This window comes from Macaca mulatta, chromosome 16, assembly GCF_049350105.2.
Source record: "Macaca mulatta isolate MMU2019108-1 chromosome 16, T2T-MMU8v2.0, whole genome shotgun sequence".
NCBI classification, from domain to species: domain Eukaryota; kingdom Metazoa; phylum Chordata; class Mammalia; order Primates; family Cercopithecidae; genus Macaca; species Macaca mulatta.
In genome coordinates, this window is record NC_133421.1 from 46,871,218 (window position 1) to 46,884,332 (window position 13,115).

Consider the following 13,115-nt stretch of genomic DNA (forward strand, 5'->3'; position numbering starts at 1 on the left):
GGCAGCATAGTGGATATTCAGACTACTACCACAATCCCTGACACTACTTTATACCATCTCAGAAGGTAATGGATCACAGCAGAGATATGTAAAATTAGTTTAGGAGAGAGTGGCTCTGAGAAATACAGGATATATACAGTATATCCAAAGGGAGAATGAATCAACCTGAAAAAGAGAGAGGTTAGTCAGGAAAGGAACAGTAATGGAAGGGCTGGAGCTGACTTAGTGCCCGTTCAAGGAAGACAGCCTTGGCCAGTACATTTCAGGCATTATTGCCCCATTATAGCCCACTATATTATAGAGATACTTATCAGACTAATGCCATCTAATATTTAAATTTTAGAACTAACTCCTGTTATTCTGATTTCTTTTCCTTTTTTGAGACGGAGTCTCCCTCTTGTTGCCCAGGCCGGAGTACACTGGTGCCATCTTGGCTCACTGCAACCTGTGCCTCCCGGGTTCAAGCAATTCTGCTTCCTCAGCCCCCGCAAGTAGCTAGAATTATAGGCATGCGCCACCACGCCCGGCTAATTTTTGTGTTTTTAGTAGAGACAGGGTTTCACCATGTTGGTCAGGCTGGTCTCTTACTCCTGATCTCAGGTGATCTGCCCACCTTGGCCTCCCGAAGTGCTGAGATTACAGGCATGAGCCACCACCCCCGGCCTTATTCTAATTTCTTTTCTTTCTTCTTCTTCTTTGTTTTTTTTTTTTTTTTTTTTGTGATGGAGTTTCGCTCTTGTTGCCTAGGCTGGAGTGCAATGGCGCAGTCTCAGCTCACCACAACCTCTGCCTCCTGGGTTCAAGCAATTTTCCTGCCTCAGCCTCCTGAGTACCTGGGATTACAGGCATCTGCCACCACGCCTGCCTAATTTTGTATTTTTAGTAGAGACAGAATTCCCCATGTTGGCCAGTCTGGTCTTGAACTCCTGACCTCAGGTGATCTACCCACCTCGGCCTCCCAAAGTGCTAGGATTACAGGCGTGAGCCGCAGTGCCCAGCCTCTAATTTATTAAAAAGTAATTATTGTAAGGCCAGGTGTGGCGGCTCACGCCTGTAATCTCAGCACTTTGGGAGGACAAGGCAGGTGAATCACGAGGTCAGGAGTTAGAGACCAGCCTGATCAACATGGTGAAAACCCGTCTCTACTGAAAATACAAATATTAGCCGGGCGTGGTGGTGCGTGCCTGTAATCCCAGCTACTCTGGAGGCTGAGGCAGGAGAATTGCTTGAACCTGGGAGGCAGAGCTTGCAGTGAGCTGAGATGGCGCCATTGCACTCCAGCCTGGGAGACAGAGCAAGACTCCGTCTCAAAAAAAAAAAAAAAACCAATTATTGTAGGCTGGGCGTGGTGGCTCACGCCTGTAATCCCAGAATTCTGGGAGGCCGAGGTGGGTGGATCACCTGAGGTCTGGAGTTTGAGACCAGTCTGGCCAACATGGTGAAACCCTGTCTCTATAAAAAATACAAAAATCAGCCAGGCGTGGTGCTTGCACGACTGTAATCCCAGCTACTAGGGAGGCTGAGGCGGGAGAATAGCTTGAACCTGGAGGCAGAGTTTGCAGTGAGCCGAGATCACACTATTGCACTCCAGCCTGGGCAACAGAGTGAGACTCCATCTCAAAAAAAAAAAAAAGTGGTAATTATTGTAGGGGTTAAGCTAATGTTTTTCAAGTTTTTTAAGTCATTATTACCAGCCCTAAAGAACGTTTTTAGACATATACGTCTCCCCCACAAAGTTTTAATACCACAGATAAACTATATGTATGTTTATGTACTATATATATGTATTTTGTACATAAAAAGACTAAGTTTTTTTGCACCTTAGGATAAGACTTTTCCCCCCACCTTTTTGAGTGCATGGGTTACACAATGATGCATGAATGATTTGGCTTCCCCCTAGAACTACCTTCAGATTCAAAACATGCTTTATGCAAAGGAGAGTATTTCCGTACATATGACAATTATTATTTCTAATTGTAAGTTAAATTCTGTACATATGACATTTATAATTCTCATAAACTAATAAACTAATTGATAGTTTTACTTTTGAGCTTGCTTAGTGTGATTCTGCTCCTAAATAAGGGGGTTATTCTCTATGTGTGGAAAATTTGGGTTTCAAAGCCTGTAAAATAGCATGAGAGGTCTTTTGATAGCCTGCTAGCTTTCACCAAGCCTTTTTGCTTGAAACTTCTAGAGCATTCTTAATTGTTCATTCCTTCATTTAGTAAGTATTGAGTCCTATTTTAGGCCAAGGACTGTGCCAGGTACTAGGGATTCAAAGACTAATAAAATAGTGTGCCCTCCAGAAGCAGCTCACTGTCCAGTTGGGGAGACAGATATGCACACAAATATTACAATACCAAGTAATATGTACTGTAACAGAGATATGCTAGAGATACTAAGAGCTCCAAGAAAAGATTAGTTTATTTTAGGGAGAATTAAGTGGTGGAACTCTATAAAGTGATGAGTTAAATCTTGCAGAAGAATGAGGAAGAAATTCCAAGCAGAAAGAACAAATTATATAAGGCCCCAGAAGTATGAAATAACATGGCCAGTTTGGTCTTTGTGACTGGAGTGCAGAGAGTAAGAAACAGGAAGGTCCCTCCTAAAGTAGAGAAACTTGCACAGGTAGCGATTAGACTACAGAGGGCTTTATACTTTATTTATAAGGCTATGGGGAACCAGTGAAACATTTTTAATTGGGGAGTGATGCTATCACTAATCTGGGCTTTATCTTTCCAACCACTGGTGTGCCTTGAGAAGTGGCAAGATTAAAAGCCTGGAGTTATAGCAGTCCAAGTGAGAGATGGTGAGGGCCTGAACATCATTGGAATGGGAACGATGAAGAAGAAATTGATTAAAGATATTTAAGAAGTAATTAATTAGAGGGAGAAGAGAGAGGAAGGTGGTAGGATTAGAGATAATCTTCAGATGTCCAGCTGAGGTGGATACTGATGCTACTCACCCAGAGAGAGACAGCAGAGGGCAAAGCACAAACATGAAGGGAAAAGGAGAGATTTTGTTCTGGATATGTTGAATTTGAGGTGCCTATACAATATACAGGCACTATTCAATAGGTGGATTCAAAAGCCAAGGGAGGCTGGACGCTGTGGCTCACGCTTGTAATCTCAGCACTTTGGGAGGCCGAGGCAGGTGGATCACTTGAGGTCAGGAGTTCAAGAACAGCTTAGCCAACATGGTGAAACCCCGTCTCTACTAAAAATACAAAAAATAGCCAGGCATTGTGGTGAGCACCTGTAATCCCAGCTACTCAGGAGGCTGAAGCAGGAGAATCGCTTGAACCTGAGAGGTGGAGGTTGCAGTGACCTGAGATGGCGCCACTGAACTCCAGCCTGGGCGACAGAGGGCAACTCTGCCTGAAAAAAGGAGAAAGGACGGGTGCGGTGGCTCACACCTGTAATCCCAGCACTTTGGGAGGCTGAGTTGGGCAGATCATGAGGTCAGGAGATCAAGACCATCCTGGCTAACACGGTGAAACCCCGTCTCTACTAAAAATACAAAAAAAAATTAGCCGGGTGTGGTGGCAGGCACCTGTAGTCTCAGCTACTTGGGAGGCTGAGGCAGGAAAATGGCGTGAACCCGGGAGGTGGAGCTTGTAGTGAACCAAGATCACGCTGCTGCACTCCAGCCTGGGCAACAGAGCAAGACTCCACCTCAAAAAAAGTAAAAATTAAAAAACATAATAAGGGAAAAAAATGCCAAGGGGAGACATTCAGGATAAATAGATGAGGGAGTGAGCAAGAGATTGATGGAAAATTGGAAGCCACAGGAGAAGACAAGATTGCCTGAACTCATTGAATGGAAAAACCAAAAGAAGGAAAAGTGAAGAATAGAAACTTGGATGACAACAGGTAAGACACAGAAGAGCCCACTAATCCAGAAAGGGAGAAGTAGATTTAAGAGAAAGAAGGAGCAGTAATGGTGGGAGGTGGAACGTAGTCAGCAGAGCATTATTAAGACCACATAGGCCCTAAAAAGGAAATATTATGGGGCTTGCCATGTAATTTTAATTTCAAGTGGATTAAATGTTTAAAGAAAAAAAAAAAAAAGGCCAGGCGCAGTGGCTCACAGCTGTAGTCCCAGCACTTTGCGGGGGCTGAGGCTGGTGGTTCATCTGAGATCAGGAGTTTGAGACCAGCCTGGCCAATATAGTGAAACCCCGTCTCTATTAAAAATACAAGAATTAGCTGGGCGTGGTGGCAGGCCCCTGTAGTCCCAGCTACTCGGGAGACTGAGACAAGAGAATTGTTTGAACCCGGGCAGCAGAGGTTGCAGTGAGCCGAGATCACGCCACTGCCCTCCAGCCTGGGCGACAGAGGAAGACTCCTTCTCAAAAAGAAAGAGAAAAGTTAAGAACTATAAAACTATTAGAAGAGAATATGAGAGAATTCCTACATAATTTTGACGTGGGGAAGCAAAAATCTTCCTAAGTATGGCTCAAAATACAGAAGGCATAGAAACAGAAATTAATAATTTGACTATACAAAACTCAAAATTTCTGCACAGCAAAAAAAAAAAAAAAATCGTATGTCAAAACATAATGTCTGTAATCCCAGAACTTTGGGAGGCTGAGGTGGGCGGGTCATCTGAGGTCAGGAGTTTGAGACCAGCCTGGCTAGCATGGTGAAAACCTGTCTCTATTAAAAATACAAAAGTTAGCCAGACGTGGTGGTGCATGCCTGTAATCCCAGCTACTAGGGAGGCTGAGGCAGGAGAATAGCTTGAACCCAGGAGGCGTAGGTTGCAGTGAGCCAAGATTGTGCCACTGTACTTAAGCCTGGGTGACACAGCAAGACTCCATCTCCAAAAAAAAAAAAAAGAAGAAAAAAAAAACAAACAAAAAACACATAAATGGAAAAATGTTTGCTACTCATATCACAAAAGGCTAATCATCTAATATAAAGAGCTCCTAGAGCAGTGAGCCATGATCATGCCACTGCGCTCTAACCTGTGCAACACAGTGAGACCCCATCTCACACACACACGCGCGCACACACATACACACACACAGAAGCGGCTCCTAGAAATAGATAAGAAAGAGATCAGCCACTCAATAGAAACATCAATGAAAGACGTAAATAGAGGTTATGTGATGTGTAGTGGTTAACAGTATGGAGATTTTGATGTTACCTACCTATGTCGGAATCCTAGTTATGTCACTTACTAGCTCTATGACCTTCGGCAAGTATCTGATCCTCAACTTCCTCTTCTATAAAATGTAGGTGGTAATTGTAACTACCTCAAAGGAGTAAGTGAGAAAAAGGCCAGTAGTATTTAATAGTAACCTGGTGACTCATGGTAAAAGAAGAAAGGGGACCTAGAAAATGACTTCTAAATTTCTGGTATCTGGAACCTTGAAACAAAGAGATTCTGGGAAAAGGACCAACCCAATCCCCATCTGTCTGTTTTTTCATTAAGGGCTCGTATTTACTAAGTCGCTACAAAAGCGTGAAACATAGCCCTTTTACACTGTAGAAATACAGTGTAAGATTCATTGTCTCTGTGTGAGAGAACCAGGCATCAATGAAATACTACGGAAATACATCATTACCAACAGATGAATACCAGGAAGGAAATTTACACTATAAAACAGTATAGAGGAATCTGATGGAGTTTAGGTCAGACTGAGGAGGTGACTGTTCAGCCAATATCTGAAGGAAGAGTGGAAAGTTACTAGGCTAATAGTAGTGAAGAAGGGGAAAGGGGATGAGACTAGAAACCATATTCCAGGCAGACAGAACAGCATAGGACTTGAGGAGGGAAAGGAGCTAATCCTTTGCCGCTGAAGCTAGAGAAGGGGAAGAGTGGGGGAGAGGAGACTGGAGGGAGGCAGGCAGATTATCTAGGGCCTTGGCAGTCATCTTGAGGGTTTTGGACTTTATCCTGATAGCAGTGGGAAGTCACTGAAAGTTTTTTAGCCAAAGAGTAACAAGATCAAATCTGTATTTTGAAAAACTGGTTACAATGTGGAGAACTGTATGAAGATTAAACTGAGGCAGGAGAGTGTATGGGGAGACAGATTCTGAGGATATGGTAGTTCAGGCCAATGATATGCTCCCTAAACCTACTTGTTTTCCTAACATTACTGTAGTAGAAGGCAAAGACTGATTCTTACATAGTAAATGTGCATCAATATTAGCTATTATTATTATCTATAGCTAGAGATAAAAGGCTTAAAATTAATCTACCAGGAAGAATGAGTTCATTGGAGTGAAAGGATTTCATTGAAAGCATGGATATGCAAATCAGATTCTTTTCTTTCTAGAACAGGGAGGGAGTTAGAGGAGTTAAAAAGTGATACCACAGGCTGGCCGCGGTGGCTCACGCCTGTAATCTCAGAACTTTGGGAGGCCGAGGCAGGCGAATCACAAGGTCAGGAGTTTGAGACCAGCCTGGCCAACATGCTGAAACCCCGTCTCTACTAAAAATACAAAAAATTAGCTGGGCATGGTGGCGGGCACCTGTAATCCCAGCTACTCAGGGGGCTGAGACAGGAGAATCGCTTGAACCCGGGACGCGGAGGTTGCAGTGAGCTGAGATTATGCCACTGTACTCCAGCCTGGGCAACAGTGTGAGACTCTGTCTCAAAAAAAAAAAAAGGCCAGGCATGGTGGCTCACGCCTGTAATCCCAGCACTTTTGGAGGCAGAGGTGGGCAGATCACCTGAGATTGGGAGTTTGAGACAGCCTGACCGATATGGAGAAACCCTATCTCTACTAAAAATACAAAATTAGCTGGGCGTGGTGGTGCATGTCTGTAATCCCAGCTACTTAGGAGGCTGAGGAAGGAAAATCACTTGAACCCGGGAGGCAGAGGTTGTGGTGAGCTGAGATCATGCCATTGCATTCCAGCCTGGGCAACAAGAGCGAAACTTTGTCTCAAAAAAAAAGGTGATACCACAGCAGGGAGAAGAGGAGGCCAGACAGACTTCCCTAACTGCAGTGTTACTCTAGCACACCAGCTATCTGTTTTGCGAAGATGCTCAACCACACTATTAAATATGGAAATTTACATAGGAACAACAATAACATTACTTTGCAGACATCAGACTGGCAAACATTTTTAAATCCCAGATTTCCAAGTTAGAGAAATAATGGAATAATGGGCACTGTCTTTACTGCTGATTTTACTGTACTTGGTACAACCACTTTAGAGAGCCACATGTAATCTAGCAAAGTTGAGGATATATGTAAACTGTAGCCCATTAATTCTACTTCTTGGCATAGTCTCAGACATAAACATGTTCAAGAATATTCACTGTAGAAGAAATAAACTGCTGTCTGATATAATCACATGTATAATTTATCAGTCTTCAAATTTAGTGTGTTTTCTATAGAATATTTGATTCTTCAAGAGGACAATAACAACTTTACCCTATAGCCTACACTGTTTATTTTTCTTTTTCAATATATTAGGGAGCAAAAATGTCCTGAGTTAATCCTCGGAGAGTATTCTGGGCATCATCTTATTCTGCAGAGACTGTGACATTAAGCCTGTAAACATATCATTCTCCATCCTATTTTAAATTTTAGTGAATAGGATGAAATTCGGCTGTTGTGAGTAACTTTTTTTCCCCTTGGGACAAGAGTACAGGCTTCACATTTATTATTTGTTTATCCATTTTACTTTTTTTTTTTTTTTTTTTTGAGACGGAGTCTCGCTCTGTCACCCAGGCTAGAGTGCAGTGGCTTGATCTCAGCTCACTGCAACTTCCACCTCCCGAGTTCAAGCGATTCTCCTGCCTGAGCCTCCTGAGTAGCTGGGACTACAGGTATGCGCCACCATGCCCAGCTAATTTTTTGTATTTTTAGTAGAAACAGGGTTTCACAGTGTTAGCCAGGATAGTCTCAATCTCTTGACTTTGTGATCCGCCTGCCTCGGCCTCCCAAAATGCTGGGATTATAGGTGTGAGTCACCGCGCCCGGCCCCATTTTACATTTTTGTATTTGTGCCCACTGTGTTTTTTCAGAAGATGCAGTTAGCAATTTCAGCCACTAGATGGTGCAAATTCACAAGAATCCAATGAAAGTTCCTCAATTACAGTCCAAGGTGCACCTGTTGCTACACTGCACCAATTGAAGGAGAGTGAGGCAAAGGAAAAACTTTTTGGATCTGAAATTTCAGTATAAACATGGATCCAAGTTCACTAGAAGTTCAGATTAAGGGAAATTTTTAGAATTTGATCACTGACAAGTCAGATCATTGAATAAGGAAAGACAAAAGAAAAGTGTAATAATGAAGAGGAAGAGAAAAAGGAACAGATAATGAAATATGAGGGAAAATAAGTCTAAGGAGATGAATTCAAGTGTTAGCAACAATTATAGTATGACCTTTTACAGTTTTGCATCTACCTGGTAACTGATAGCAACTTTGATGTAAAAATAAAGCTTACTTCATTCTCTTCTAAAAAGTCAGTTATGCTACCCTTAGCTTATCCATTTGGCGGTGTGACATTATCAACAAATATTTTTAGTATCTACTATCAACATGGTGCTTTGTTGATACAAAGTAATACACAGATATACAAATTAACGTAGATACTAGTCTTCAAGCAGAAGAACCAGTAAATACATATAAGAAGATAAGTAATTGACTGGATTAAGAAAATGTGGCACATATACACTGTGGAATACTATGCAGCCATAAAAATGGATGATTTCATGTCCTTTGTAGGGACATGGATGAAGCTGGAAACCATCATTCTGAGTAAACTATCGCAAGGACAGAAAACCAAACACTGCATGTTCTCACTCATAGGTGGAAATTGAACAATGAGAACACTTGGACACAGGGTGGGGAACATCACACACCAGGGCCTGTCGTGGGGTGAGGGACTGGGGGAGGGATAGCATTAGGAGATATACCTAATGTAAATGACGAGTTAATGGGTGCAGCACACCAACATGGCACATGTATACATATGTAACAAACCTGGAGGTTGTGCACATGTACCCTAGGACTTAAAGTATAATAATAATTTTAAAAAGAAGATAAATAATTCAAGGCAACCTGAAGGCCATTGTGTCAACTCAGAAAATGGAATACTTTTTGAGAGTGGGAATGGAGTATCAGTGGGTTGGGAAGGAAGGGATCATAGGACTCTCAGCCTGTCCAGGGCAAACAAAAAATAAAAGGATTTCTTCTGGCCTTTAGTCATAAGTACATGCAGCAACTCTTCCTTGGAAAATGGACAGTTATGGATATAGACATAGGAAAAGTGCTCTAGGTCAGAATCTGCTGGACAGTGATTAGAAAGCATCTAAAATATTAATAGGAGAGGGTAGGAAATATGAGGAAATAATGGTTAAGGCCAGTACCATCCCTGAAACCACTGTTGCACTAGCCTGGGAATACAGAAAAGGAAGGATGTTAATGGCTTGTTCAGGCCTTTCAGAGATCCAAAGTCCCAGGTCACTTTGATTTTTTAGATTACAGGTTTATCTAAAAAATGAAGAAATGGCAAAACAGAGATATACAATATGTTCTATATTTTATTTATATTTATCTTTTTTTTTTTTTTTTTTTTTTTGAGATGGAGTCTCACTCTGTCACCCAGACTGGAGTGCAGTGGTGCCATCTCAGCTCACTGCAACCTCTACCTCCCGGGTTCAAGGGATTCTCCTGCCTCAGCTTCCCGAGTAGCTGGGATTACAGGCGCACACCACCACACCTGGCTAAGTTTTTATTTTTGGTAGAGACGGGGTTTCACCATGTTGTCCAGGCAGGTCTCAAACTCCTGACCTCAGATGATCCACCCAACTCGGCTTCCCAAAGTGCTGGGATTGCAGGCGTGAGCTACCACGCCTGGCTGTTGTATATTTTAACTGTTTCTGTTTAACAAAGTAATGCTTTTAATATACATGCAAATATGGCTGTTTACTTAATGTCATTCAGCAATAACTTAAAAAGTTTAAATTGGAGGTTTTTGTGAATGTACCTCTTTGCCCTACACAACTACCTATCTTAATTTTTGGGCCTATCAAAAAGTATTGGGGTGACATTGACTCTTAGGGCGCGGTAGCTCACGCCTGTAATCCCAGCACTTGGGGAAGCCGAGGTGGGCAGATCACCTGAGGTTGGGAATTCGAGACCAGCCTGACCAACATGGTGAAACCTCATCTCTACTAAAAATACAAAAATTAGCCGAGTGTGGGGGTGTGCACCTGTAATCCCAGCTACTTGGGAAGCTGAGGCAGGAGAATTGCTTTAACCCAGCAGGCAGAGGTTGCGGTGAGCCAAGATCATGCCATTGCACTCCAGCCTGGGCCACAAGAATGAAACTCCATCTCAAAAAATAAAAATTTTTAAAAAGGTGGAACAGCTTCTAGTCACCTCTAAAACTTGAAAATAAACACAACTTCTGGAAATGTAGTAGTAACATATTAGCCAAGAAGAGACAGGTTTTTTGTTGTTGTTGTTTTTTTTTTTTTTTTTTGAGATAGAGTCTGGCTTTGTCACCCAGGCTAGAGTGCAGTGACACAATCTCAGCTCACCACAACCTCTGCCTCCTGCATTCAAGCGATTCTCCTGCCTTAGCCTCCTGAGTAGCTGGGATTACAGGTGCCTGCCACCATGCCCAACTCATTTTTTGTATTTTTAGTAAAGATGGTGTTTCACTATTTTGACCAGGCTGGTCTCAAACTCCTGACTCAAGTGATCCACCCACCTTGGCCTCTCAAAGTGCAGGGATTACAGGCATAGGCCACCGCACCCAGCCAACGAAACAGATTTAAAGCGGTGTGAAGAATATGAAGTTTTGTATGTGTCTTTTTATTATCTGTGTATATATATTTATAATGTCCATAAAGAGATATATTAACCACTGATTACATATTAACCAGTGTTAATGATTATCTCTGGGAAGAGAGATTAAGTATTACTTTTATTCTTTATACTTTTGAGTATTTTCTAAAAGTTTTTATAATGAGAATGTACTTTATTTTGTTGTTATTATTTTTTTTTTGAGATGGAGTCTCGCTGTGTCGCCCAGGCTGGAGTGCAGTGGCATGATCTTGGCTCACTGCAAGCTCCACCTCCCGGGTTCACGCCATTCTTCTGCCTCAGCCTCCCAAGTAGCTGGGACTATAGGCGCCCGCCACCACAGCCAGCTAATTTTTTTTCTTTTTCTTTCTTTTTTTTTTTTAGTAGAGACGGAGTGTCACCATGTCAGCCTTGATGGGCTCAATCTCCTAACCTTGTGATCCGCCCGCCTCGGCCTCTCAAAGTACTGGGATTACAGGCGTGAGCCACTGTGCCCAGCTGAGAACATATTTTAATAATTATAAAAACAGTGTGGTAGCTTAATAAGAAAGAACTTGCAATAGAAACAGCTTTTACCCCAGCACTTTGGGAGGCCGAAGCGAGTGGATCGCTTGAGGTCAGGAGTTCAAGACCAGCCTGACCAATATGGTGAAACCCCATCTCTACTAAAAATACAAAAATTAGCTGGGTGTGGTGGCACATGCCTGTAATCCCAGCTACTCGGGAGGCTGAGGCACGAGAATAGTTTGAACCCAGGAAGCAGAGGTTGCAGTGAGCCGAGATTGTGCCATTGCATTCCAGCCTGGGCAACAGAGCAAAACTCCATCTCAAAAAAAGAAAAAGAAACGAAACAGTGAATAATTCCACAGGAATAATTGGCACTTCCACAGAAACAGTGTTTTATTAAGTTGTGTGTAACTTGGTCTATAATGGTGACACTAGAAATGGTGCCCAGCTCTGAAGTGATCTGCAGACTGAAGTCCACATCCCAAAGCCCACACAGGAGTTCTCCTTTCTCCTCTGCCTTCTCTCCCATCTCTGTTTTTAAAGATCTTCACTAGTAAGGGAATATAGGACTCGAAGTTATTAACTGATTAGGGAGTCAGAAAATCCTCTGAGGGGTCTATGCTTTGTCAGGGGAAACAAATTGTCCCCAAAGCAAAATAATTTTGATTCTGTCTGTGAATTTCTATAGAGTCAGTACAAATGTTACCCAAATTATACTTTTTTTTTTTTTTTTTTTGAGACAGAGTCTCGCTCTGTCACCCAGGCTGGAGTGCAGTCGTTCAATCTCAGGTTCAAGCAATTCTCATGCCTCAGCCTCTGGAGTAGCTGAGATTATAGGTGTGCACCAGCATGCCTGGCTAATTTTTGTATTTTTAGTAGTAGTAGAGACGGGTTTCACCATGTTGTCCAGGCTGGTCTCAAACTCCTGGCCTCAAGCCATCTGTCCACCTTGGTCTCCCAAAGTGCTAGGATTACAGGCTTGAGCCACTGTGCCCGGGCTCCAAGAAGAGTTAGAGGAGTTGATGAGTGCAGATTTTGCCATAGGTTTTATCTCCTGGGAAATCTCATGTTTCAGGATTAAGGGACATTCAGTGGTGGATGAGGCTGGGAAGGGTGAGGATGCGTGTAGGCATTAGTTCTGGACCAAGAACTTCTGAGCATTTAATGTTTTTAATCATCTTCACCAGTGGTCTTGGGAAAGAGCAGGCATTTTTTTTTCTTCCTATTTTATTGTCAAACTAAGTCACAGATGGTAAAATAAACTTGAGGCAACATTGTGGATCAGTGGCAGGATGCAAATAATATACTCATTCATCCAAATGCCAACCTCAGTGTTCTTTCCTGTCTATCATATTTTCAAGGTGTGCTCTATGGAAATACAGAGGTTCCTTTTTTTTTTTTTTTTTTTTTTTTTTTTTTTGAGATGGAGTTTTGCTCTTGTTGCCCAGGCTGGAATGCAGTGGCAAGATCTCGGCTCACTGCAACCTCTACCTCCTAGGTTCAAGCGATTCTCCTGCCTCCCCCTCCCCAGTAGCTGAGATTATAGGTGCCCTCCACCATGCCCGGCTAATTTTTGTGTGTTTAATAGAGATGGGGTTTCAGCATGTTGGCCAGGCTGGTCTCAAACTCCTGACCTCAGGTGATCCACCCACCTTGGCCTCCCAAAGTGCTGGGATTACAGGTGTGAGCCACCGCGCCCGACCCTAGAGGTTCTTCGGAGCTTCTTTGAAACGTGTCCTCATTATCCATGCTTTGTATCTGTTGTCTCTTTCAGACTGGACTTGAATATTAAATCGAGCCTTAGGGTGAGATTTTCCCCTGTTGGT

At 42.7% G+C, this 13,115-nt stretch overlaps 1 protein-coding gene across 2 annotated transcripts in view; it reads left to right on the forward strand.

The window, feature by feature from the left end:
* The window catches only part of ACACA (acetyl-CoA carboxylase alpha), a 330,020-nt gene that overhangs the window by 5,702 nt on the left and 311,203 nt on the right, over positions 1 to 13,115 (forward strand).